Raw genomic sequence first — 407 nt, 5'->3', positions numbered from 1 at the left:
ATATATATATATATAATTTTTTTTTAAGTTGTATATATATTAGGTCTTTCTATTCACCACATTAATTTACTTGCACATACTATTCGTTTCTTATTTAGAGTATCATTTCATTAAAAAATGATTTAACATTTCTATATTTATAAAAATAAATACGGAAATAAAAATGCACATTCATAAAAAACTAGTTCACTAAAAAATATTTTTAATGCTACTTTTTGTAATGTGTATTTGATGCATTTAACAAAATAATGAGTTTAAATTATCTTTTGGGAGTCATTTTCCAGCCAAATTTAATGTGCAATAAATTTGCGATTAATTACATTAATTAATTGTCACATCCTGTAATTAATTAGAATAAAAATTAAATTGCATAATATATATATATATATATATATATATATATATAA

Source organism: Sinocyclocheilus rhinocerous, unplaced genomic scaffold, assembly GCF_001515625.1.
Source record: "Sinocyclocheilus rhinocerous isolate Xijiao unplaced genomic scaffold, SAMN03320098_v1.1 scaffold792, whole genome shotgun sequence".
NCBI lineage: Eukaryota > Metazoa > Chordata > Actinopteri > Cypriniformes > Cyprinidae > Sinocyclocheilus > Sinocyclocheilus rhinocerous.
The sequence above is the reverse complement of the archived record's forward strand: the minus strand, read 5'-3'. Positions refer to the sequence as shown.